Source organism: Lampetra fluviatilis, chromosome 10 (genome assembly GCF_964198595.1).
Source record: "Lampetra fluviatilis chromosome 10, kcLamFluv1.1, whole genome shotgun sequence".
Classification (NCBI taxonomy): Eukaryota; Metazoa; Chordata; class Hyperoartia; order Petromyzontiformes; family Petromyzontidae; genus Lampetra; species Lampetra fluviatilis.
This window is the reverse complement of record NC_136284.1, coordinates 8184076-8212045: the sequence shown is the minus strand read 5'-3', so window position 1 is coordinate 8212045 and position 27970 is coordinate 8184076. Positions and strand designations below refer to the sequence as shown.

The 27970-nt window shown below is 49.4% G+C and overlaps 1 protein-coding gene across 6 annotated transcripts in view; it reads right to left on the bottom strand.

Moving 5' to 3' along the window:
- Window positions 1-27694, bottom strand: part of LOC144934535 (retinoic acid receptor alpha-A-like) — a 101545-nt gene extending 73851 nt beyond the window's left edge. Inside the window, exon 1 of one of the 6 annotated variants that reach the window (XM_078860419.1) lies at window positions 27573-27694. The gene's annotated coding sequence lies outside the window, so the exon portion shown is untranslated. Of the gene's footprint in view, window positions 1-5773; window positions 6038-21056; window positions 21078-23081; window positions 23105-24521; window positions 24573-24621; window positions 25086-27572 lie in introns of those variants that run through there. The other 5 variants (XM_078860421.1, XM_078860425.1, XM_078860422.1 and 2 more) reach the window with 5 other exon arrangements.
- Window positions 27695-27970: the final 276 nt, after the last annotated feature.

Sequence of the window (27970 nt, the reverse complement as noted above, 5' to 3'; positions counted from 1 at the left end):
TAAGCCTCAAGACTCGTATTCAGGAGAGACATGCATTCGCAAGTTTTAGCCAGGAGTACTCAAAGAAAATCCCGATGCATTAAGAGGGTATAACGATAATTATTATTTGTTTCTTTCGGTTAAGTCACGTCTAAAGATAAAATAATGAATTAAATTAAATAATAGAATACGACGTTTCGATTGCAACACAAGCAATCATCATCAGGTATAATGAAATAGCGACATAAAATCTAACCAGAAAACTATAGACAGACATATTAGCAGACAGATATCACCAAGATACATAGCGAGAGCAACACAGGTAACAGAGAGGGGTGATCGTCTCTGTGTGGTGGCCTTAAATAGACAGAGGGGGGGGGCGGAGGCAGAGAGAGGGAGGAGGGTTAGAGAAAAAATTAGCATATCAATGAGTGGTCAACAGACGTGGTGCTGCGAATGCGATGGCACGGCAAGCAAGCCTGAAAATCAGGAGAAGGACACACTAAAATTAAATAACCTAGTAAAATATCGAAATGTAATGTAATACAACACAGAGGGTCGGTCAACACACAATTAACGCATAGCCTGGTTGATTACGTATTTCAAAGATTGCTAAGTTAGAATTTAAGTGTGAACAATCTAAAGAGAGGACACAGGCAGAGAAAACAAGTCGCCAGAGAGAGAGAAAAAAGATAAGCTTAAAACTTCCCCGTAGAAGTGGTTCAATCTTAATTTTAGAACTTTCGTGACTGCAGGAATTATTATTTGTTTCTTTCGGTTAAGTCACGTCTAAAGATAAAATAATGAATTAACGATAATTGGTTGGCGGAGATGCGTGCGTACCAAATTCAAAGTGATGTCCCACTTCAGACGAGAATATCAAGGCTGCGCTCGTCTCCTCTTCACAACCCAGAGCCAGTGGTGGAAAATTCGCGTTCCCATGACGGGGGCAAGGCCATCCATAGGAGAACCACTGTTGACTTCCCAACAAAGTGGTACCTATTTTATAGACGCCTGGATGGATGATGGGCTGAGTCTATCCCCAATCAGGATTGCGGCAGGCTGCCAATTTTCAAACCCTTTTACCGCATATCGATTTTCAGAGCTAATCACACCACTTCATACATTTTTCTGAAAAAGAAAAAAAATGTGGATGTCATTTTTTGTTGCTTTGAAAATCGGTTTGCAGTTAAAGGGTTTACAAACCGGGAGCCTGCCGCCTACATCAGTGGGGTGGGCGAGTTGGTAAGTATGCAGACGTGTCCGTGGGCTGGCAAATATTCGGATGCCTTCATCAACCCATTTGTTGTGACCCTGATCTCCTGGCCTCCTCGCGAATCTCTACGTGATCCACCAACCCTTTTGCCTCCCCCAAAGGGCTGGAATTACGGGCAAGTGCCACGACACATGGCTGATCTATGGGCGTGTGCAATGTTTATTTTGCAAAGAGGTAAGGACCACACAGGCTGAAGCTATGCCCGTACCTCTATGTATATTGATACCGGCCAGCGGCGCGTGAATGTAAAAGCATTGCACAGCACTTCGCCCATGACCAAACCGCCTGGAATGCGCCAGGTCTCGTCAGATGGCGGAAGCTAGCCGGGCGGGGTTCAGCTGGATATGGATAGCGCCAACCACGCAACACAGGTTGCTATAGACTTTGGGGCTACGCGGTGGGCAGCAAGTCAAGTGAGCAGTACAGCAAAATCGGTTGTTCTACTGTACTAATATGCTCCCACGACCACGTTCCCCGATTTCAACGACCCGCACCGATCGGCACGGTTGAAGTATGGCCGGTGACGTCATGGCGGTAGCGGGTTCGCCGCTCGTCGCAAAGGTTCGCGGTTCAATTCCAGTGGCCGCCCTGGTTACTACTGCCGGTGTGCATTCACCGTAATAATACCACGCGCCAGTCATTTTAGCTGTGACGGTCCTACCTGATTACGGAGACTTGTGTTGCCTCCGAAACGTCGTTATTTATTATTTTATTTCTATTATTACTTCTATTAATTTTATTTTTATTTTTTTACCTACGTGATTTTACCGAAAAAGCCTAAGAGACTGTACTGGCCTCTTGAGTTCTCAACTGGTTAAACTAAAATAAACTTGATGGTAAAATAACCCCCATGAATGACACGGTGTGTATGGGGAGGCCTTCATCCAACAATGGATTCCCAAAGGCCTGTTTTTATGGATCTTCGTGTTAAACCCAGTGATATATTTGTCAGCAACGCCTTATTAAACCCTGTAGACTGCTGGGCATACTTAATACATTTTGATCGCGGGTACTGAATAAGTACAATGACACAGTGGGGGTCGTGTGGTCAGCTCTGTGCCTGACTAACTTTGTCTCTCCATCTCTGACGAACCATGATCTATTCGTTTTAGGCTGAGTAGATCAGGAGATGAGCCGTGGCACAGTGGTTAGCGTACTGCACAATGAAGCCTGTATCCCGAGTTCGATTCCCGCCCATGGCTGATGTCAGTAATAAGTGATATTAGAACCGGTTTTACAATCTCTACCTACACCAACTGGCACTGACCACCATGGTAAAGTATAGAAAACAAGACTCATGACCGGCATGACATGGAGAGGAGACCTTCATCCATTGGTGAATTTGAGGATGGCTGGAATTTTTTTTAAACTTTAATCTCAATTAGACAGATGCCAATTTACATGTGTATTCTGCGTGGCCAGGAATTGATTGAAAGCAGCGTTCTCACCATCCCAGCACAGTTCTATAGTCGTACACGCGTGAGAATTGTATGTAGTGTGAAAGCCGAAAAAGGCTTCCTGAACAGACAGGGCCTCGCTTAATCAAATCCATTTACGCAAACTAATTTGAGTTTGGCATTTGTAAGATAATTTATCCCGGAACATTAAGCTAAAGCGTTAAACAGCCCGCTTGCAAGTAAGGCTTTAGTGTGCACATTTGCAATTTGGAAGAAAAACATTATGAGAACAATGTATTTTCTGAATTGCAGTCTCTCAAGCAGACCAATGCGTTCTCTTTTGGGAAAACATCAGCTGATCAGAATACTTTGGGCAGTCACAGGGTCCACGTCTGAAAATATGTCACGGGCAGCATCAGCAGCAGCATTAGAATCAGCAGCAGTAGCCATTCTCACTCCACTGCTGGATAATGAGTTATCCATGAGGCCCAGGCACGTGTGTGCTTTTACTCCTGGGGCGATGGCAGCATCCCCTACGTCCACCCAACTACCACAAGCAGATGCAAATGCACCACGTGCACACACACCCACACAAGCAATGTTTACTACGCAAGACCCTCCATTGTTTCCTTCTTGTTGTTGTTTTGAGCTGCATATTGCGCTATTTTGCGCGAAATGCTGCAAGCCAAAAAAAACTCAGGTCGCCGGGTTCAGGCACAAATGCGCGACACAAATACACGTGTGTGCGTGTATGTGCGTGTGTGTGTGCGCGCGCCCACACACTGTGTTGTGCGCAAGGCCCTCTAGTGCTCTTGTTGCCAGGCTGCATATTGGGTTATTTAGTGCGACGTGCTGTGCTAACAGCAGCGATGCACTCAGGTGCCCAAGGCGGAAAGGGAATCTCTGCTGTTGCTGCTGCGAGCTCATCGCGCTCGGACCTGCGCGGTGGCGGCAGCGGCGGCGGTGCCAGGTTTTCTCGGAGCAGATCGGAACGAATCGTCCCTAATTGCAAGGGACACGAGGGGAGGGGGGGCACACAACCCCCAGTTCAGAGTTGGTAGATAAATACCAGATGGCGCCCAATCTAGCCGAGGCTCAGGAGTAGATCATCCCACCAAAGCCACACTGATCAATTAACAATTCATTCCACACGGCGTACGCGGGGTGTGTGGGGGGGTGGGGGTCAAGCCGGGCCTCACGTTCTGTCGTTCTCCATAGCGAGTGTCATTTGTGGGGTCGCGCGCGGCACGTGCACGAGCTCAGACGCGCACACGCAGCGGCGGTAACGACTCCTCTAATTCCACGTGACATGAGACACGTATCACAATAAGGCGATGTTGCTCCACGCTGGCACAATGCACGTTAAAACAACACCTCCGTGTATCAAGCCACTGTTCTCACACAGTCTGCACCGTTGTGCCTGGGTACTTGCCCCCTACCCCCCCCCGCCAACAAGGGAGCCAGGGGGTGGTGTGAGTGAGCGGCAAGGCTAACCAGACAGACCAGAAAACCGTGCCAAGCCTGCAGGTACACTAATTGAGACCCCTCATAAAGGGCATGAGGTTCATGCGCGTTTCACTGTGCATGCTGCATAGTTACACACCACACACACACCACACACACACACGCGCGCACGCACGCACGCACGCACGCGTGCTTTCACAGCAAGAACCTGCTTTGTTACACACAGTAACGAGCAGTCTTAAGGTGCCGGAGGTATTTTGAAAACAATGGAGAGAAGAAAAAAGGAAGTACAGTAATAATTTGAAGGGTTTTGCACGGTTTTAGTCAGGAAGATAAAGCCAGGTAAGGTCAAGATTATTCGGACCATGCCACCTTCTGGTGTCTCTCGTTCCATGGAACATCTGACTCTCACCGAAGAACTGCTTTCACAGAAGAGCTGCTGCTGCTGCTGCTTGAACACTCGGAAGACTAAACGACGATGCCAAACTCGGTTTGTCGGCCTCCACCGACACGGAGCGACCACGAATAGTTGAAATGTAGCGCATTCGTTTTGGAGGGATCGCATTCGTATAGCAACACGGCGCCGCAACAAGAAGAAAACGCGACGGTTTCTTTCGCGCAGCGCTCTCCGTGAGAAACAACACCAATCAAGCGCGCTACACTTTTTTTGCGAACGCACACCACCAACAAACAACAACAAAAACCCACCATGGGAAACGGGCAGGGCCCTCGGCACCGCGTTGCCATGCGCTTGGGTGGGCACACTCGGCACTTTCACTTCTCTCTCCTGGGCCCCCACCACTCCCCGATACGGCACAGCAACTGGCACGGCTTTTAGCGGCATAGCGTTGCCACCTGTCCTGGCATTCCCAGCATCATCCTCTTTTTAAAGCAGCCGTTGTCCTGGGAATTCTGTGAAGTCTTCCGAGGACATTAAAAGTACCTGGATTCTGTCCGCCGTGCGATGACACACCAACTAGAGCGAGCAATGCACGTGCCGTTATTCCCACCTTCGAGCAGTACTGTGAGGATATTCTTCGTCTATCTTCCCACGCGTGGTTACGTTCCGGCCCTTTTCTTTTAATACCTCGGGAGATGGCAGCCGTGGAGCTACGAGCGGCGAGACGCAACGCGTGCACACCCCGAGAGAGCGAGGCCAGGGGGGGGGCGGGGGGCGGCCAGGAGGAGGGGTGGCTTCTCTCCCCCCCCCGTTTCCCGTCCTCATCCGAGCGGACAATTTGATTCTCCTGCGCCGTCGCCGCCGCCGCTACCAACCACAGGCCCTCCTCTCGTCCTGGGAAGGGGCTTTTATCACTCCTTCTTCCCCAATTACGTTAACAAGCATGACGTGATTGTCGTGCGCGCTCCGTGAAAGGGGAAACAAGCTGTAAAATTGTACTGATGAGTCGCTCGGCTGTATTTACGCACTCACACAGAATTAACCCCGAACAAGTTGTACGTGCTAATTTGGCAAGTTGTTGGCAACGGCGTTTTTGGCGGACGTTGTTTATGCGAGTAAAAAACAACCAGCACAAATTTCGTGCGAATTCTGGGGATAAATCCGCCGGCTGTTAGGAACTTACAAAAAATCCACCCGAGGCGCACACACAACAAGCACGCACGGGCTCACTCACTCACTCACTCCGCTCGCCCTCACCTTGAATTAAGCCGTCAAAGTGACGGCCAGGTCAGTTCTGGGCAGTAATGGCAACAAGCCGTGCGGCTCGCGTCGCTACACGCGCGGCTCGACGACTCCGCCGGTTGCCGACAGGACCTCGGCTCGCGCCGCGGGCCCCTGGCCCTTGCCCCGTTCCAACCCGGGCGCGCTTGACCTGTCCCTGCCGGGAAGACGTTCTGACACGGGCTGGCTGGATGGCTGGCAGGATCTCCCCTCCTGCCGCTCTCCCACCACCACCGCCGCCGCTCGTGCACGCACACCAAGTGACATCGCGGAACGAGAGGCCTGACGAACCACTTTTGCTTGCGGTTGAGACATCCCCCCGCCCCGCCACCCCCACCATCCTCCCACCATCCAAACCAGCCCCAAACCGCCCCCAACCCTCCACCACATGGCGCACGCACGCACGCACACACGCACGCACGGAGGCCCCGCGAATGAGCACGGAATGAACCCAGCCGACCTCACCCCCCCTATGTCGTCGTGCCCCTTGTCTGGCTCGCGCGGGGTCACGCGGGGCAGTTTTTAACCAACAAAAAAAACCGACACGCAAAACAATGGGAAATAAATAAAAGGCATGTTTCAAATCCGTTTCCTTTCCATATAAATAATCGGCATACCGGCTGTGCATATACTCTACTGTACGTGGAATACGGTTGCTGCCTTTTCCTCACTGTAAACCAAAGAGCCGGACTGACGTCTCGGCACGGGCTCTGTTATCAAACCTGCGGGTTAAACTGGGAGAAAGTTCAACGCGGCAAAGCCGGTACCACACCTCGGTGCGAATCGATCCATGCTGCCACCCGGAACACAGGTGCCATTTGCCAGACTGTCCGGGTCAGATCCAGACACGAGGCAAGCCTCAAGTGGCACCAGACTGCAAGAATGAAATGTGGCAAAATGTGAAACATTATTTGTTTTCTTATTAAAAATCATGCATCCAAAATGCATAAAATGAAAGATTCGTCATGCTTTGCTTTCCAAGAAAACCCTTACACTAATTTTTACAAGTAAACAATTTGTCATCACCTTATGAGATGATAGTTTCAGTTTTGTGTTGTTGTTAAGCAATTAAACACAAATATGCCTCAAGATGCCAGAAAACAAGATTGAGAGACCAGCTTGAGGAAATGGTCAGAGGGACCTCCGTCAGATCTCACAAGTTGTACTCTACTATGGGAACCTCATTTGCCAGTAAAAATATGATAATTGGTTTTTTACCCTTCTATCTGGCAACAAAACAAAAAAAAGGTGTCAGTTTTGTTGCCAGATAGAAGGGTAAAAAACCAATTATCAAGTTGTACTCTACTTCTATGTTGTACTCTAATTCTATGCCCCACATCTACCCCCCCCCCACACCCAACTTTACTTTCTCCCGCACCTCCACGTATGGTACAATAGAAGTGTAACATGCATCCAACCCGCACTGCACAGCGCGGTGAAGTATGATAGAATAGCACCCACGACCCACAACAGTGCCGTGAAGCCCTCATACAGAAGTAGCTTGACTCTGGGGCTGTACATGTACATTGTGATTGCGTCACGACACACGTGACACTATTTGTAAGCACACCATCGACACCAAGGTTAAAAAAAGTTTGCGTTATCTATTAATCCCCAAGAGGACCACATCCCCACTGCCCGTGTCACGCCATGAATGTGAGCTCAAACACAAGGCAACGGCACAAGAAGCATTGCGACAAACGGTGCGATCGACCAAGACCCGCACACCCGGCGCAGATAAATGCGCGTCCCTGCAATTGCGAACTCACGCCACTGCTGGTGGATGGGCCTCCACCAGAGGTCGCAACCGGGTACCCGATACCCGTACCCTACCCGATACCCGGCTACCCGTACCCGGCCAGGTACGGGTACGGGTACCCGTTTGCGACCCTGGTGCGGACGGGTACGGGTACGGGTAGGCCGTGAGTCACTGGTGAGTAACCGTTTGTCACTCATTTCGGGTAGGGTATGGGTACAGGTAGGGAACGGGTACTCGGCCGGGTACGAGTACGGGTACCCATTTGCGACCCTGGTGCGGCCGGGTACGGACGGGTAAGGAATCAAAACCCGTTTGCGACCTCTGGCCTCCACTGGAGGGAGTTTTATGGAGAGAGCCCTCATAGACGACATTTGGCCGACTCGTCCATGTTAGCCAGAGGTCCGTTTGTACGCCTGGCCGGACAGAGTTGGAGGGAGTAATATATATATATTTTTTAAAAATGCCAATTGTTTCAAATGCCGCGCCGGAGGATGGAGTCAAACCGGCGACCTCTAGACCGCAAGTCCGGTGCGCGCTGCTAACCATCTCCACCGCGGCAGCATCCGCACATAGCACAGCGCTCCTATACATTGTATTCTTTGGCGGCAATACAATGTATAGGCGCGGCATGTCTGCTTTTAGCAAAAATAGAAGGCAAACACAGCACACAATACGAACCGCCTGGCTGTGGCAGCGTGTTTTGTGCTGCGGGCCACTTAGCGCAGTGCAATATTCCAACAATAAAACAACTCCACTGCACCGCTACGACGGGTGTACTGAATTCACAAGGGGGGTGGCGGGGGGGGGGCCTGCTGGTCGTGGCTAACGCGAGGCGGAGCGACCGCCCGGAGAACAACGAACGCTTCGTCACAGGCGCTGCAAATCGTTGCTTTTTCACTGGCACTGTTTGCCCGCCAGGCAACAGTATTGAAATGTCAACAGAGGCGATACAGGTGAGCCCAGGTTATGCGTGAGTGCACACTGAGGAGTGGAGTGGGTCTGGAAAAAAAACGCAGACAGAGAGAGAGAGAGAGACAGGAGAGGGTGGGGGGAAATACCTGACTGACGTGTCAAGAGAGAATACGCCATTCTAAGTCATCACTTCACCTGAACAAACCTCAATTTACGTCGGAGAATCTGTACGGCAGGTGCTGCTGTTGCTGCTGCTTCTACTCCTGGTGCTCGCTCGAGATTGGCTTATTCTTCGGCCCATTCATTCGCCACAGAGCAAACACCAGATTTGAATAAAAGCCAATTGTCGAGCCACTATATCCTTCTTATTTCAACGTTACGGTGTAGAGCAGGTGAAGCCTACATCCTGTTATGGCTGGCCGGTGCGGTTAAAAATGTCCCCATTGAAACAGTTAAAATAACAAATTCAGTTTTAGTTACAGCGATTGTACGTAAAAGCAGGGGCTGTGTTGTGTATAAACAATAAATGCTTCCAGAAAGGACAGTGAAAGAGTGATCTTTAAACGAATACAGCTTTTTGTCAGTCCGTTGGTGAATGAAGTGCCCCCCTGTGTGGGTTTTTTGACGATGTTTCACCACACTAGTTAGTGAAAGATGTTGAGAAGAGGGGTGGGCCGAGGATCAATTCAGGTATGACTTGCCACTGATGATTAAAAAATATGTATACTGCCCGTTCATGCGACTGCGGTTACCCTGAACGGACCACGGAATGCATAACGGCTCGATGGCCAATTCACAAATAAGAGAGATGGCATCTTCCCACGCCGATACAATACAACCACTGCCGACCACCTCAATGTGAAGTTGGAATTGTTGCTCTACATCAGCATCAGCGATATACGAATATTGTCTTACCATGAAATGTAAAATTAAATAAGAAAAGGGGGGGGGGGGGGGGAAGGGTTCTTACCTTATTATTTGTTTTATCTACTACTTACTTTTCTTATGCTATTCGTCATGCGCGGTTGCACTTTATCTTACGCGCGGTTACCGTACTACTTTGCTCAGTCGGTGTTCACCGCCGACGTCGTGACGGGTTTCTTTCATCGTTCCTGTTGCTACACGCCCCCTGTACCTGTTACCGTTCTGCCGTAACGAAGCACCGATGGCTAAATGTCGATTTAAAGCTTTCGTGACTGCAGGGAGTCATCTTCTTGGTTCTTTCGGTAAACTCACGTAGAAGGGAAATAATAAAATAATAAAAATAAAACATAATAAAATAATTCTCTCGACGTGGTCTTCACCTGAGGACGGCTGCTCGCGTTGTGGCCGAAACGTCGTGAGAATTATTTTATTACGTTTTATTTTTATTATTGTATTATTTCCCTTCTGCGTGACTTTACCGAAAGAACCAAGAACACCGATGGCTACTTTTCTTTTTGAGGGCGATATTGGCACAGCAAGTAAAGGTTGTTCGATTGATTGAAAGAAGATGTTGTCAGCCACGACCGGGAATGTATCTCGGTTCGCAGAGTCCATTGCACCACGACTCGGCCGACATGGTCTTAAGGTCAAAACATGTTCACCGGCGCTCCGAGGTGCAGTGACGTAGCAAAGGCAGTGGCCGTTCTGTACTCATTATGTCAATCCCCAAGTGTTGCACAACGCTCGCTGCGAGAAACGCAGCAGGAATGTGGAAAACAAATTATGAAAATATACAAATGCTTCTCAGATATATTAAAAACTGGGCAGACCAAAATATTTCATAAGAGGGAGGGAGGGGGGTGGGGGTGGCACAGTTGTTGCAGTATGAACCCAGAAGTCTGAGTTGGATTCATGGGCACAGCTTGCTTGACTGGTGAGTGATCGCTGAAAGGTAGACACAGGCTCACAATTAATGTTACCCGTACTCGCAGCAAATTCACATTGACTAGAATATAGAGTGTTACAATATTGAAATGTGTATGAAATGGATAAAGACATTAAATAAAAGCTTAACATTATTTTAAGATGATGTTTTAAGTACAGGACTAGATTCCTAACATTTAATATTTTGATTTAAAGCTTTCGTGACTGCAGGGATTCATATCAGGTGTGAAATCACACCTGATGATGATTGCTTGTGTTGCAGTCGAAACGTCGTGAGCATTTTTTACGGCTTTATATTAATATTATTTTATTATTTCCCTTCTACGTGACTTTACCGAAAGAACCAAGAATATATTTAATATTTCCAATGTTTAATATACTTATCTACTACATATAGCCTATGATAACTGAGTGACCGTAAATGTAAGTTGTAATTATGTTCTAGAAGAGCTAAAAATATTAAATTTGGGACATATACAATAGGGTTTCTGCTAAAATATTTAAATTTGGGCCCAAATTGGGTATTATTTATTATGGGAGCATCAGCCTCAAGTTGTAAATTGCTTTTAGTCTCGTGTTCAAGACTTACAAACAGACAATCACCATCATTAGTGAACCAAGTAATTGACCTCCTGTGGAGTGTCATGCTGAACCCAATTTGTAGAGGGCAACGCTCTCTACCAAGTGACTAATATCTGTCTCGTTTTACTTGCACGGTCAGCTTTCACATGCACACACACGACTCAAGCACGCGATAACTCCTCTTATCTGCGTTGATGTGGCCGACGTGGCCCATGAGCTTTGTGGACCCTATTATACACAGGTTATCTGGTAAAAAAAAGTGATAATAAATGCAAACAATGGGGCGAATTTGACAATAAACCCCCGCTATCTGTGAAAAATGTGCAGATATATGAAAGGAATTCACCACACCAAGAGCGTCACAATAAATGCGATTAAAAGGATGACCTTTTCTGATCGATGGCTTGTGAAGAGGCTCCGCAAAGCAAAGTTGGGCAAAAAACACACTGACAATACACAGACAAAGAGGTAAAGGAGAGGTGCGGATAAAGGGATATTCTGCGGGCCGTTTCAGTGCAGCGGATACCAGGGATTGCAGGTAACAGGGCCGCGGATAAGTGGAGTTCTACAGCGCATTCCCCCAGTGTATACGCATTGTGGATATGCGGGGGGGGGGGGGGTTGGGGGGATTTTGCCACAGTTGATGCAACAGGTTAGCGCTGGCACACAGCACCCCCCCCTGTCTGCCCCCTCTCACGTGGGCCGTCGGGACGTTGACACAATCGGTGCTCAATGTGTTTTCCAGTCGGCACCCGTGTCGGAGCGGCTTACGACCCCCGTTACCCATGCTTAAAACATAACCCTGTCCCGAGACAATGCACCGTATTCATGTGCTGAGAAAGTAATGATTCTGTTTAATAATAAATAATTAAATGCAGTACAGTGTTCCATATGCAAAGAAACAGCATTACGAGTAAAACATTTTTTTTTCAAAAAATTCATTCATCGCTGCCCTAAAACTATTTGCTGCCGAGGGTACGCGAACGTTTCAGGAAATGGTCCCCGCTGCAGAATAAAGAGAGGGCAGAAAGACAGACAAGACAGACGGATCACTCTTGGACAGACAGAAAGGTAGACTGAGTATTGTTAAAATAGACTGCCAAGTCTTTGTTACCTTTCCCCCTCTCTCTATACACCCTGAAGAAGGCGTATTTCCTGGACCATCGGCCTACTTTATATTTCCTCTTACTGGACAGTGTTAATGATAAAAGGTGTATATTTATTTTTTGCTTGTACACCGTTCCCTATGCGATCTCCTAATTTGTAATTGGAACTGAGAACGTAGCTCATTATGTTTTACACGAGTCCATAATGGGAAGAAAAAAAGGAAAACCACAATAATGATACCGGAAATCGCGACGCGTGTGTTTGAGACAAATAATAAGTCAATTTCACTCAATAGAGGAGTTCCATTACCTTGGGGCTGACCCAATTTGATCCATCGAGCCACAATCAGTCATATCCCCCTGATGAAAGCACAAGATACATCGCCTTTCCCCCTGGGGGCACATTAATTACAAGTGCTTATCATTTCTTCCAATCCTTGACCATTGTCCCCGACTCTGGGCCCAGCGTGTCATTGACAGGGCCCCAAATGAAGGAAGCTCAAGAGAGAGGCGCTCCGTGTTTGCCAATGCTCGTGACCGCTGCTGTGTTCGTACTGCACAGACCACACAAATGCTGCTAACGCTCCCTTCTTCTTGGTTCTTTCGGTAAAGTCACGTAGAAGGAAAATAATAAAATAAAAAAAATAAAACATAATAAAATAATTCTCACGACGTTTCGGCCACAACGCAAGCAGCCGTCTTCAGGTGGAGAACAGGTCTGTCGAGAAGGTAGAGTCTGAATTATGTTTTATTTTTATTATTTTATTATTTCCCTTCTACGTGACTTTACCGAAAGAACCAAGAAGAGTAATCCCTGCAGTCACGAAAGCTTTAAATCGAAATTTAACGCTCCCTTCTCAAGCGGCACGCGCCAGGGAATTTGCATACCTGGAACCAGATAGATGCTGAACTGGATCATTCTATATTCCACAGGAAGAAGGCAAGTGCATGGGTGCACACTGAATGTTTCGGCTCTGTTTAGACGCACACGTCTCTTCCTACACTCGAATCATCCACCACAATGGAGGCTCCCTCAATAGGTTGGCTTGCCAAGTTGGCTCACGGTTGCACGTGCCCCCCCCCCCCCACTCGCCGCCCGCCCCCTCCGAGCTGCCTATAAACTCCAAGCCTGAGTTAGGCAAATTGAAGCAAAGGAATAAAACATCGAGTCCACCCATTGGTCACGGGGCACGTAAGTCCATTTGTCAATCCACTGCTGGATGAGGCGCTACCGACACGGGTAGTCGGTCAGACGTTGTTTGAACGTGCTTCACCACGCCGGTCGGGGCGGATTGGCGATGGGGCGACACGAGAAACGGCTCTGATATCGTTCACTGCGGACGTTAGCTGTGGCCGGGAATTGAACTAAGGTCCCCAAGATCACAGCAGAGTGCACGGACCACTGCACCACCACTGCTCCCATTAAACATTTACCCGAGGTACATTTATAATAGTAAAAAAAAAAGACAAGCCAATTGTTGCTATAATTAATAAATCAGCATGTTTTGTGAAGTGGCAGCATAATGTGGCCGCTTGATTAAAAACCAGGGAAATTAATCGTTTTACGATGCCAATCAACCTTTTGCTCGCAATGGAAGGCAAATGCAGCGCAAGTGGAGGAGACGGAGAGAGAGAGTGAGCGCCTCTTAATAGATTCTGGGCGATTCCAGATTTTTAGACCGCAAGCCCTAATGCGGCGCTGACAAATTGCCGAAAGTTTCCAGCCCATTTTTCCTCCCTCTCAAGAGCATGGGCCTAATGGGCTGCGAGTCAAACATCGAATTCCCCCCATCGCGCGCCACCGCACGTCGAACAAACGCTCGTGGATCATGCCCGCACGACGACATCGGTTTTCATCGGCACCACGCGCACGCGCGCACGGGCTTCTCGAATCTATTTTGCAATTCGGCTACCTCCGGATAGGGTTGCCACCTCTAAGTTACAAACAAACAAAAATCATATCGGAGGAGGGCAGAACCACATGCGTTGTCTTGAGTGGTGCTGTATTACACGATTGACCGCTGCTTAAACACTAAAAAGTGGGCAAATCCTGGGAAAAAGCAGGACAGGTGGCAACCCCCAGCCATCGCAAGCAGGCCGGGGCAGCAGCGGGGGGAGGGCCGGCGGAACGCCCATGAGCGTGACCCACACCTCATTTGTTCAGGCGAGGCGGTCCACGTCATCGCGTGGCACACGTGTCAAGGGGAGTCAAACAAATCGGGGGGGGGGGGGGCGGTGGATACCAGGTGATGTATCGGTCTGTCGCGGAGCGCAATTTTAATGTGCGAGTGGCTCATGAATCACACGTCTAATCAAGGGTGGCTGCATCGCAAAACCCCCGCACCTGACTGTCAACTCCTGCCGCAGATTTTTGGTGAAAAGTTAAAGGTGCAGCCCTGCAATTTCATGCTCATGCCACTGCTGCCAGAAGGCTCTTCTCTTCGCTTGAGTGTTGCTTCAGAGTCCGCGATGGCGGTCGCGGGTTCGATCCCGACCCTGACGGCTGCTGTATATTTAGAGTTTGCATGTCTCTCTCCCAGTGGCTGCGCGGATTTTTATCTTGTTTTCCCCTCCATATTTTAAATCAACGTGCGTTTAGAGTATTTGGCTGCTGTAAATTTCCCTGAGATGATAAGCCACTTCGTTGAGCTTTCAATTGTGGCCAGGTCTTCATGGTTCTTTCGGTGAAGTCACGTAGAAGGGAAGTAATAAAATAATAAAAATAAAAATTTTATTATGTTTTATTTGTATTATTTTATTACTTCCCTTCTACGTGACTTTACCGAAAGAACCAAGAAGATGAATCCCTGCAGTCACGAAAGCTTTAAATCAAAATCTGGCCAGGTCGTTTCTGAAAAAGAGCTATATAGTTCAGTGGGCCTTACCTGGTAAAAATAGTAAAACAAAGATGGTAATTTGGTCTACCCTTCCACCATGGCCAGACCTCTTGGAAGAGTTGGGAGGAATACCCACAGTTTACCCCACCACACGTGGCATGCCCATCGAATAACTATGGTGCAACTGCCGGGTCGGCAGAGGTGGCGGGATTTTAATAAACTTGCGCCGTTGGTCCAACTGCCGCACCTGCACAGCAAACCGGTGACCTCTGAACTTCAAGATCAAGAGCAGCAAACCCATTGCGCCCTTGCAGCATCCAAAAAAATGTCGAATGCCATTTCTCAGCCGCGATGATGAACACTTTGGAGGATTCAGTTTGAGATTAACGTTGCTGCAAACTAAGGTTGACGCATAAAGGAATGCGGAGGGCAAGTCCCAGCACCGAGCTGGCACTGTGTTGTAATACAAACTGTATATATTTTTTTTTACAAAAGCGGGACTATCAAGAATAAGCGATCGGAATTACCAAAAAACAAATATTTAAAACCCTTCGAGATGTATGAGATGAGGGATGGGCCCGGGTGTAGGCAGGAAAGTAAACACGGATTTTTTTTCCGACATATATGTGTTCTTCACTTTTCTAAAATACACATGGTACAGTGTTTCCATTACCTTTTCACGGAACACCGGTCCCCAAAAGCAAAGACGACAGAAAGACAAACATGCGCATGAGCCAACGACTCACTCCCGTGCTCATTGTTCACGCAGTGGAGACCCACCCGCTCCCACAGTCAAAAACATAAATATATACACACAACTGACGCCAGTGTGAAGAGAGCGCGATCGGAGATGGTCCGTTCCAAGGGTGCACGTCGCTCCGATGAAGCCCAGGGTCGCGTCGTCGTGAGACAAATAAGCAGGCGCGTTACTTTAAGCCAATAATATCTAACGGCGAGGGAAGTGGGCGGGGGGGGGAGATTTCCGCTCATGAAGCTAACAGCAGCGTAAGAGCGTCCCCGTTTTCAAAAAGTGTTGCTAAGAGCGTCGCCGCTTCGTGCCCCAATTGCTATGTGGAAGGGTTTTTGAACAAAATAAATCTTCTTCTTCTGTACACAAAGATGTTTTTTTTTTCCAGGCATAAGCGTCTCGAGCACAAAGGACGGGGCGGTTGTAAAAAAAAATCAGCAGCAGGCGAATAAGGCTTCTCTTTTTAAGTTTCACACACCGGTCCGATTTACAGAAACAATGCGTGCTGAATTGTATCCTTGCCGGTGGTATTAAAGATGTTTGACATGTGCCGACTTAGTTATCTATGATATCTATTATAGCACAATCACAATGGATTGCCCCTCGTCAATTTACAACCGGACGAAGGTCTAATTGTGCAGATGTTACACTACATGAGCCGACACGAAGCATTAGTGTCTCTTTTGAATGTACTTTGGACAAATCGTAACCAATACATTCTCATGCGTGCCACAAAATGCACACAACCCGAGCCTCAGCATCAATTTTAACCAACGAATCGATGCATCGTTACATGCCTAGTAAGGTCGTTCATTGTAACAATATACGGCCCTTTGTTAATCCACTGCTGGATGAGGGTCTCCTCAAGCCATGCGGGTCACGTGCGTAATATCACCATACTTCACCACACTTGGCCAGTGCGGACTGGTGGTTAGTGTTGATCATAGACTTGAAAACATAGAAGTTCGGTACAACAATCAACGTTGCTACGCCGCCTCTGCTGCCCACGACGTAGCCCCGAAGCAGCTTACAACAATCTGCTGTGCATGACGGTCACCATTCCAAGCTTTATCCGGGCTCAACTCTGCATAGCTTCTGGGAGTGGGTGAATTCCCGGTGTTTGGATGAAAGGCATTACCTGTTATACAAAGGCAAATGTTTTCAGTCATGCTTTACAAAAAAAATATTCTGGAAGCTCGATTAATAATGTTTCAACATTGAAAAATTTGCAGCACAAATAGAATAACTCGTAAAAATCAACCAAAAGAATGTTCATGAAATGTTCCTGGCGTAAATAAAAACAATATTGAGTTAATTTTCCACTTGCAATTGATGATTCATTGCAAAGACAGCAAAGGTTCATCGTAGACATGTTCACGAGTGTCATTGCGCACAAACCATTGCAGTAGATGCAGATATCTGATGCACAAATAGAAAATTAAAAACGCGCTGTTTTTGAGTTATACGCCTTTTGGCGTCATCTGGTCCAACACCAATGGAGACTAGGCTCTAAGAAAAGTTGTCTCGGGTGTGGACCAATCAACTTCAAGGACAGTGCATGTCATTATCATTATCAGAGTTGTTTATTTTTGTTTGCATTTTGACTGCTTGTGCTGTGGTTATTGCAAACATAATCCCTTGTATAAAGGTGTCAGTTTTTGTACCAGATAAAAGGGTAAAAACCAATTACTACTATGCTCCAGAGTGTTACTGGTCATCCAGAACAGACCGTACAACACCACGACACAATGCCAGATCCAACAATACGAAGGAGACATCACAGCGTCGCCCTACAGCTACTCCTGACGCGGCTGTCTGGCTTGACCGTCTGCATGTGGAATTGTAGTCATTGCTCCGCATCTACATCAGCCGTACCAAAGATGTAGATTGCAGAGCCAGTTTACAAAATGTGTTTTTCTGCAACGGCCTTGGTGATTCCTTCCGCTAAATTACAAAAGTGAGCAGTTTCTCCGTTGTAAATATCGACCTTAAAGATTCCGAAGACCATTTGCAAACAAAAAGCTTGTTTCTATCCTAGCCCAAATTTGAAAAGAAATATTCTGAATTCAAATCACTCAAAAAAGACGAAATCCGAGTCCACATTGCGGCCCTCTCCCCCAAGTCCCCCGTGCAACACCGACAACGGACGACGGCAACCACCTGGTCGGACGAAGGACCTTGCAGCGAGCGATGGCGCGTGTCGGAAATGTCAGGAATCAGTGTCGCGTGAAGGGGGCGAGCGTGGCCCCCCGTCCTTCAGGGACAAGCGAGAGGGAGAGAGAGCGCTGCGCTCGTGGGGGGCAACTCTCGTGCGCACGGCCCGATCGATGCGTTAACTCCTCTGCCGAGTCACCCAGGAGCCTGAATGCAGCACGGCAACCAAGAGCAGCGGGCAGGGCTTCATTTATAAACTAACGCTGAACACATTTTTTTTCATATCAGGTTGAAGGCCCACCGAGCACCATAGCTCTTTTTCAGAAGCGACCTGGCCACAAATGGTCGCTCAACAAAGTGGCTTATCACGTGGAAATGTTTTTCAGCCAAATACTCTAAAACGCGTGTTGATTCTAAATGTGGTAGGGGATAAAAACGGAAGACCCGGGGAAAAATCCACACGACCACGGGGAGACGTGCAAACTCCAAATATACAGCAGGCATTAGGGTCGGGATCGAACCCGCGACCTCCTGTATACCAGGCGACGCAATGCCCGATCCACAAATACGAAGGAAACACCACAACCGATACATTCCGGCTACTCCTGATGCGGTTGTTTGGCTTGACCAGCTGAATGTGAAATTGTAATCGTTGCTCTGCATCTACATCAGCTGTACGAAAGAAGAAGAAGACTTCTCGCCGAGTCTGTCCATATCGGGGAGCCCGAAAATATTTCTGCTCCCGGTACACCACGTCTGGTATACCCCCTGCTCACGGCTCTGGCTACTGGTCACCCTCCACCTCCCACTCATGGCTCTGGCTACTGGTCACCCTCCACCTCCCACTCACGGCTGTGGCTACTGGTCACCCTCCACGTCCCACTCACGGCTCTGGCTACTGGTCACCCTCCACCTCCCACTCACGGCTGTGGCTACTGGTCACCCTCCACCTCCCACTCACGGCTCTGGCTACTGGTCACCCTCCACCTCCCACTCACGGCTCTGGCTACTGGTCACCCTCCACGTCCCACTCACGGCTCTGGCTACTGGTCACCCTCCACCTCCCACTCACGGCTCTGGCTACTGGTCACCCTCCACCTCCCACTCACAGCTCTGGCTACTGGTCACCCTCCACCTCCCACTCACGGCTGTGGCTACTGGTCACCCTCCACCTCCCACTCACGGCTCTGGCTACTGGTCACCCTCCACCTCCCACTCACGGCTCTGGCTACTGGTCACCCTCCACCTCCCACTCACGGCTGTGGCTACTGGTCACCCTCCACCTCCCACTCACGGCTGTGGCTACTGGTCACCCTCCACCTCCCACTCATGGCTCTGGCTACTGGTCACCCTCCACCTCCCACTCACGGCTCTGGCTACTGGTCACCCTCCACCTCCCACTCACGGCTGTGGCTACTGGTCACCCTCCACCTCCCACTCATGGCTCTGGCTACTGGTCACCCTCCACCTCCCACTCACGGCTGTGGCTACTGGTCACCCTCCACCTCCCACTCATGGCTCTGGCTACTGGTCACCCTCCACCTCCCACTCATGGCTCTGGCTACTGGTCACCCTCCACCTCCCACTCATGGCTCTGGCTACTGGTCACCCTCCACGTCCCACTCACGGCTCTGGCTACTGGTCACCCTCCACCTCCCACTCACGGCTCTGGCTACTGGTCACCCTCCACCTCCCACTCACGGCTCTGGCTACTGGTCACCCTCCACCTCCCACTCACGGCTCTGGCTACTGGTCACCTTCCACGTACTCCGCTCTATCCAGCGGCCTGAAAATTTAGAAAGTTAAACCCTGAAGCACAGCCACGGTTTGTTCCCAATAGTTTGGATTTGTCCACAAACGGTGTCATGGTGTCACTAGGGTGATCGCGCCAGCAACTGTTACAGGAGTGCAACTGTGCGTCTGGAGCCTCTCTCTAGCACCAGAGTAAGTGCGGCATGTCAGCCAGCCCTAGAGGGCATAGTCCTGGTGATGGCCTGAGAGAGAGGGCAAGCGAGCACGTGGTAGCCCCAGTGGGGCACGTGATGCTCGGTCGAGATCCTTCGGGAAAGGTCTCGAAGGGGGCGTGGCCGAGGACGGAGCGAGGCCACGCCCAGGAGCATCAAGGGGCGGTCCCGGGAGTGTTCTTGGCTCGTCTGTGGAATCAAGACTGGGTCCCGCGTCTCGTCGTCTCTGGGTCTTCGTCTCGAGTTAACTCGCTACTCACATAGCCACATCACCTACTATAGAACCCGAGTTACGTTCAGTGTTTCCCGCTGGGGAAGTTGTTAAATAAAAGTGTTGCTTCCCAGCCCAGAGTGTGTGCCTCTGTGTTGAACGCTACAGAAGAAACCTGTGTTAGAACGTTCATTTTAGAATTAAAATCCCGGACAGGGTGAGACTCAGCCCATCTTCCCTCTAGGAGTCAATAAAATGAGAACTACCTGCTGAGGCTACACCACTTGGTGGAAGGTGAATAGAGGTTGCCTTTGGATACACTAACCTTGGCCATAGGAATATGGAAATATAAACAATAATGCTTGCCAACAGAGGTGAGCATTGTCCAATTTCTACGCAACTTTTTTTGCCGGTTTCCTTCCAGCTGTGCTATCGGCGTCACATCGCGAAGTGAAGACGTGCATTCGGAACTATCTGAGAGCGGTGCACCACCACAAAACTACTTCTGCGAGACCTATTATCTGTGCACAAATGGGACTTCACTTTCCCAAGCACCCTGCTGTAGAAGTCTCCTTCGCATGGCAGTAACATCAATATTTTTACTTTTCAAGAGCTGAGGCCTCTCCAAATTAAGTGAAAACACAGATGTATTATTATAAGTTTTTGTGTGTGCGTGTGTGTACTGTCATAGGTGATCAGGCTGGGACCATGAACTCGCTACGCCCAAAGTCCACGTTTAAAAATGGGTGGCTGCTCAGATTCTAACTCAGGATCTCAGCCACGCCATCTTTTTCCAATTATTTGTTTTCACTACAGGGTCGCTGCATACAGAATAAAAGGTGGGGGTGAAGGAAGTCACCCTTTGTGGACTCCTACATCTGGAATGTATTTCAAGCTACAATCCCATGCCCTGCGAGGCATCAACTGTCAAATCATGCACCTGAGTAGAATGCACATTCATCGTGTCAAAATATCCTGCAGCAAAGAAGTCAAAACAACGAAATAAAATACCGCCCTTTCATCGGTTTCCAAGAAGTCTCGCGCATCGCGGAAAACAAATGGGGTGGTGAGGGGAAAGATAAAAGTGAAGTACATTTCATTTAACCAGCCTTCTTGCCTTGCTAAACTCCACACGGGCACAGCTTGCAAACGCGTTAAGGCGTCGTTGTTGTCGTCGTTCAGCCTTCAAGGCGGTACACGGAGCCTACAGGGAGAGCAAAGGACGCCCTGCGGAGGGCAGACACGAGAGGCATGCGGATCGCCGCCGTGGAAGGAACCGCACTGGGGAGCGAGTTTTGATGGATTTTTGTAGAGGGGAGGAGGAGGCGGGGGGGTCCGGAGACTGTCAAGGCCTGGAAAGAGGTCTCATCAATTGGTCCGAATCAACCCAAGGCTCTCTTCCAAGTCAGGGCTCAATTTTTCCGCCGCTTCTCGCGAGATGAGCGCGCACGTGCCGATGTACGTTTGCACGAAAGGAATCGATTGGGCTCCAAAAAGTAAGCACGTGACCCGTCTCGACATTTTCTAGACGGTTCTAAAAAAAACAGCGCGGGCTCTCCTCCTTTACAGTTCTTGCGGAATTAGCCAGGCGGAGATTTTCATTCTGCCGTAGGGGGTTCAATTAGGACTACATTTCCAAGCCTCTTGGCGTCGAAGCAAGACGGCTGTTGGCAAAACAGCACAAAGCCACCAGAGTTCATTTAGATTGAAAGGCATTATTATATGCACGTGTTTGCATAGACGCTATCAAGTGATATTGTGTTTGTGGGATACAAATACATAAATCATTTTTTTTTTACAATAGGGGCAAGTATATGCGTATTTCAATGTATTCAGATTTGCCTTTGCCCTCGATTTCAAACATTATGCAAGCACCATTAGCTCCCAAAAGAAACTGAACCAATTCATCAAATGTGCAAAACGTTGAATAACAGGAGCTGTTCAGAGTTCAACACACGCTTAATCACATGTGTGCGCGCGCAAAGATTATTTAAATGGGGGGACTTGGTGGGGAGATGGGGTGGGGGGTTTACGGCGGCGGCGGCGGGGCAAATCTCTCAGTTGCAGAGGCATTCAGATGCGACACAGCATTGTGTCCATAATGAAAGTCGGCAGGCGTCTGTCGTTCGGGGAGGTGGGGTACGGAGGGGGGAGGGGTGCGACAGGGGACAGCAGAGACTCTGCTTGACTGATGTGCAGGTAAAAAGGCACGGCAGCATAAAAGCGCCGTGAGGAATTCTCAGGATTAACCATTAACGAACAGAAGCATTCGTTTGCTGCTGTGATAGCATCTTCCGCACCGCGCCCTTCCTTTTTTGCATGAGCGGCTCGGATGTTACGAGGCTCTGTGTTTTTTACCCTCTTCCCTGCTCCTGTTTACCATTTGACAAGTACCCGTAGCGACAAGATAACGCGGAGCATCGGGAATGAATTGAAACTTAATGGAAAGTTATAACGGATGCACTTCCTTTACATACAAATGTCAAAATAGAGCAGTTGGTTTTGTACATGCGTGCTATGTTAATGGCTATGACATAAAATGCATTACTACCCCATCACCATCCCATCAGCAGCAACCATTCTCACTCCACTGCTGGATAACGAACTCTATGAAGAATCGGCATGTCATAATGAACTTTCCAGCAAAATGGTTGAACAATTACAATTTGAGGTCACCATTCATTTCACGAATCAATTTAATTTTCGTCTTCGTTTTTACCATCTCATTTGTATTGTTCCTTTCTTTCAACTCATGTGTATAGGCCAGTCCATCATCCTGCGTTTAACATTCGCATGTAATTTGCATACAGTTTACGTACGCATTCAAAACTAATTATGCCACGAGTCCACTCATATTTCGCGCGAGCTCGATTCGATTTCAAATCGACGACTCGTGGCTCGCTCACAGCCCAATCCGTCTCCTTTTCTGATTCAGTCTCCCCTTTAGCCACGAACCCGCAAGTTGCGCATCTCCCCCACCCCACCACCACTCCTGGCCGCCGATCCCGCTAGCCACGGTGTCCGTGAATGTCGTGTTGCACGATCGCGTTAACCTATCACCCTGGGAAGTGGATGGCCAAAGAGGGAGGAGGGTTGAGGGATGGCTGTGTCTGGCTCCCGTGGCCTGCAGTGTGTAAATCACCAGGGAGGCTTGGCCCGAGCCAACACCACCACCGCAGCCCCCATCACCTTCCCTTCGCCACTCGCAGCACCCCCCCCCTCTCCCACCACCACCACCTGATGGAGAAGGGCAAGCCCTCATTACAGGCTGCAGGTCAGAGACCGCTGGCCTCCCGCCTTCACTGCATATACAGGGTCAGCGATTGATACCGCCAAAGGACAAAGGCCTCCTAGCCACAACAACCATGTCAATGTTGGCCAGAGTTTGTGGGACGTGGGGGTTAAGGGCAGGACCAGTTCAGATTAAAAGGAAACATTTAAAATTATACTTTTTATTTTTTTTAAGTTTTTTATACGAAAAAAAGTGGTAATTTCCGAAACATTTTCCGTGAGATGTTTGGACCATCTGTCGTCTCGCGAGGTCGTCCCTGATGGTCACCAGACACCAAGTCACAAGTTGCAAACACGACCCCGTATACCATACCGTCATACCACGCATGAGGGCACACTTCAGGAAAGTTTAAAAATAGCAACGTAACCGACTGCCGACAACATGCGATTGTTTATTCACGCCTGCTGTTTGTGGAAAACAAAAAAATCACGATATATTCCTTCTCACGTAACTCAGCCCATTACCCTTCTAGGGTCGATAAAACGGGTAGCACTTTGTGGAGAAGTCAAAGGTGGATGTCCTTTTGGAATATACTCGACCCTGCCATATGAATGTTGAATGTTCACCAGTGGTTCAGGGCTGTAAACGGGGGATGAGCATGCCCTCACCTCAATGCTCATTTGAGCAGCAGGAAATTAACTTTTGACTCCTTCACTCGACTATTGTTATCAACAATGCGTTTACAGTAACCCCATTGTACAGACAGACCCATTTTGCCTTCGTGTTGCGTACATTTTCCCTCCCTGCGGTCAGAACACTTCGCTAGGAAGTTACGCAGTGCCCCAAAAGTAATTTTACACCACTCGCTGAGCATATTTTTATGTTCAACTGCTTACATGTTTTCAGTTATACGTAAATAAATGCCTCGGGTACAAATATTCAAACCAGTAAAACGCGTCATGCAAAACCCAGAGATAGATACATTTAAAAAAACGACACACACATTCCTGGCGTTAGGGCACATGAGCCAAAAGTTAGTTTGAAAATCTCAAAGTTATTTTCTTCCCCCGTCTCCATCAAGCCGCCGGTGAACACAAGCGGGCAAACGAAACGAAGGGGTGGGGGGGGTGGCCGCGCTGACACGCGTAAAACCCGACGTCTATCGAAGGAGATTCACCAAACATCGGTCCACCGCATCGCTCACGCGGAGAACTCCTGGCAAAAGTTTACGGAGCGCCGAAGAGGAGGAGGGGGAGGAGGAAGGAGAACAAGAGTTAGACAAGTATCAGCGACGATGAAGGAGGGCGAGGAGGGGAGAGGAGGAGGAGGAGGACAAGGGGTCTGGGCTACTTCTCGGCGTGCCCCGCGCTGCCGTTTCGCTGCGTTCGCGGACGGGCCCGGACGAGCGAAGCCGCCGATCCTATTCACGCACTCGCGGCACCGCACTCGCCTTTGCTGCGTCTGGGGTCCCCCCCCCCGTCCTCCCTCCCTCTTCTTCGTCGTCGTGGTCGTAGCGCGCGGTGGCACGGGCAGAAATGTCAGTGGGCAGGTGAACGCGCTCCGATGTGACAAGTCGACCCTGCGCGCCGAGCCGGGGCGGAACCGCAGCGCCTGGCGAAGCGATCGAGACCCGGGGCTGTCCCTTCCCATGAAGCTGCCGTAGCCCGCTGATCCGAAAATACGCCCCAACCACCGCAACGTCCACGGCTCCCCCACAGCCCTTCCTCTCCTCCCAGCCACGCAAGCCGCCCCCCCCCTTTCCCCGCTGTCATGCCGGCTACATTTAACCCACGCTTAGTACTCGACTGCCGCTGCTGCTGCTGCTACTGCTGCATCTGTCTGTAGATGCTCTCTCCCTCTCTAGCGACTCGGCACTTTTACGTTTGAACAGTGATAGTAATAACGCCACAACAGCAAACATGAAATGTTTAAACTCCACCGATTGAATGAGATTAGCGTCGACAGGTAACAAGGGAGTTCTGTGGCTTCACTTTCCCCAGCGCGTGGGCAAAGCGAGGCGATGAAACGCTCAAGAAACGTGAAAGGAGAGCGTGTCTGCTGACATAGATGAGTTCCGAGCACACGTGCCGTGTACATGTATCGTAGGCGATTAACATTTCTCAGCCGACGGATTATAATGAAAATGTTGCGTTAGTTACAACCAAAACAAATCTAAACCGAACCCTAAACTGCAAGCTCGGGGGAAAAAAAAACCCATAACCTGTTCACAATTTACACACGTGGAGGGTGCAGTGGGTCTGATGTGTGAGCAACATGTTCACTGGGCAAGGAATGTTACGCATTGTAAGTGCACATCAAAGGTTAAGGCTTGGCACGGGCTGTGCTCTTCCTGGACACGGGCACAGACAGCACTTTTCATTTTATAGCCAGCGACCTTTGAGTGAATGGCAGAGGCCGTTGGATGGGAATAGTCGGAGCCACTCTATTGATGGGACACTCGATAGCGCTCGGGAACTTTGCTCACACATCACTGAACGCAATCCGCTAAAAGTTAAGCCTCACTTGTTTACCTCCTCTCAACCCCTTCACTTCAGGTGGTCTTCTTAAGAACAAGCGACAACTTCCCGCGCTGCTGGCGTGCCCGTTCTAGCCTGAAATTCCAACTGTTCTCTTCCACACCGCAGCGTATCATCCCCACTGGCACGCGAGTCAACGTCGCGACCCCCAGTTGGTACATGCCTGTCCAACATCTGCGACACATAAATCAGAACTCTTTCGCTGGGCGCTGCTGAAATCATGGGGGGGGGGGGGGGTTGGTGGTTGGGGCAAAGCTACTGTGATAGTGGGGGGTCGTGGAGGGTGTCTGAACACACACACACACACGTTGTTATATATTGGCTTAATGTTGTTGTGCAACCCACCCAGGTTTATACACACTTGCTCAACAAAGACAAAGATCCTAGCCCCGTATAGCCTTAATAGACTGTTGGGTCAAGTGCTGTTAGCGAGCACCTATGAAGGCCGGCAAGATGACACGCGAGGTGGTGGGTGGCGAACACCACGTCCGGCCGCCGCTGTCTCCCCAGTGGCGATGTTTACACATCGCACCAGGTACTTATTTGAGGCTGAGTCGTCCTAGGAGAGGCCCGTGACCGGTTCAGATAATCGTCGCCGGTGTTGGCCGCGAGTGGAAAATCCGAACTCGGCTCGCCGGGTTCGTAGCGCAGCGTAGCTAACCGCTCCATCACCGCTTTTGCAAACAACCTCGTTACCGCATTTGTGTAATCTAAGCCCAGTAGCCACCGGAAACCATTCCCTAGCAGGACACCCGCAACGCCTACAAACAAATAACAGCAGCTGTAAGAGCAGCATGTCGTCATACACATGCCTTTACTCTCTGAAGTGTGACGCATAAAGTATGACCAATTCTGCGGAGAGCTGGGACGATTCGTAGATTACTCGAATAACAATTGTAATCGACTGCTATGTTTGGGGTCAATATAAAGTGGCAGCCAACCGCGGACACCCCCTCATCCTGCCGCCCGAAGGCGGGAAACCCCCTAGATTCGGCTGATGTATGTATGTTGAACTTCTTTCGCACCATACATAGCCAACCGTGCTAATCGGGGGTGCGTGGGAAGGACAACAAACTAAGATGATGATGCCGAGTACTTCACCGAACCTCGCCCGTCACCTCCTGTCCAGCGGCACATTTGAGAATGGAGGTGACCTGTTTTCCCACAAACGATTTTCGTGTTTTCAGATTGGTCGCGTAATCAAACCGATAATTGGTTGAGTATTCGATCACTTAAATAATCGAATATCCCAGCTGTAGGTCTGTCTGTGATCTCCATACCTTCTTGATAAATGCCGCGGACGCTGATGCTTAGTGTCGAGTACAATCTAAGTGCTTGTAAATGTCTACGACGAGAGTCAATATATATGTTAAGGTGAACCAAATCAAAATAATAAAACGCTCGAGTGGCAGCCAGAGGAGGGGACAGGCCGAGTGGACGGCCACAAATTAAACCACGAATGTGGAGCTCTGAGATCAGCTCGAATCTAGGAGGGACACGGATTGTCGCATCCCAGGACCCGCCACCCCCCATGACGGATAGTGACAGCCTTCATCCAGCAGTGGTGAGACAAAAGCCGATGAATACAATACCAACATCAAACATGCGCGTTTTAACCAGCAAACTTTCAGTGACAAGTCAGCACATTTTTTAGGAAAAAAAACCCCCAACTCTTCAATAATCATCTCCGCAGAGTGACATTTTAAAAGTGTCCCCTTTCTTTTTAACCAAAAATTTCACCAACGATTCCATCACGGAGGGGGCGACGGCGGGGGGGGGAATCGGTGTGAAGTCAACCCCTTGCTTGCTTGCTGTGACACCAGCAGCAGCAGACACGTGTGGCGCGTGAATTAATAATGCTCACCTGTCGGGGTGCGGTGGGCTGGCTGGCTAATGGGCGCTTCCTCCGCTCCGAGCCACGGGAGACGCGAGGTAGAAGCCGCTCGCGTGATTTCTCGCCGACGCGCCATGAATATTGCATGATGTCTCCACCTGCTGGACGGAGCACGTGTGACGGCTTTGTCCAAGGGGCAAATACTTGGGGAGGGCTGTGGGGGAGGATCACGCGGAGCTCTCGGATCATTACGGTAGTTCCCCTGCCCAATGGACGAGATGCAACTCAGGCACGCCGGATTTAGATGCGGGTGACAGTACAACGGACGTACGTATCTCCCTTTCACGTCGTTTCGCGAAAGACGTCGGCATTTAATGCACACCACCATACCTGGTCAACCCCTTATCAGTGCCCTACCTTATTACAGA